This window comes from Acanthisitta chloris, unplaced genomic scaffold, assembly GCF_000695815.1.
Source record: "Acanthisitta chloris isolate BGI_N310 unplaced genomic scaffold, ASM69581v1 scaffold10980, whole genome shotgun sequence".
In the NCBI taxonomy this organism is placed as follows: Eukaryota; Metazoa; Chordata; class Aves; order Passeriformes; family Acanthisittidae; genus Acanthisitta; species Acanthisitta chloris.
The window spans coordinates 5,029-5,366 of record NW_008653358.1 but is presented as its reverse complement, the minus strand read 5'-3'; positions in this window follow the sequence as shown (position 1 = coordinate 5,366).

Genomic DNA, 338 nt, shown 5'->3' with positions numbered 1-338 from the left:
CACCTGATATCCAATGATATTTTTTGTGAAATATCTCCTTCAAGCTTTGCTATCACGAAGTCCACTTTCCACAGAGAAGGAATGTGCCTCATACTTGCCTCATGTATTGCTAGAGGCTTTTGGGGTGCTTCTGGGAAATTCCATATCTGTTCTTGCTTTTGAAGAAGGCCATCATTAACTGCCAGAAGTTATATTCCTTCCCAGGCCTTCTGTATGAGATCAGACCAATGTTTTACCATTCCTAGAGCAAGCACAACAGCTGTTCACACCAGCCAAATCCCAGCCATTGTCCATTTCTCTCTCTCTCTCCCTCTCTCTCTCTCTCTCTCTCTCTCTCT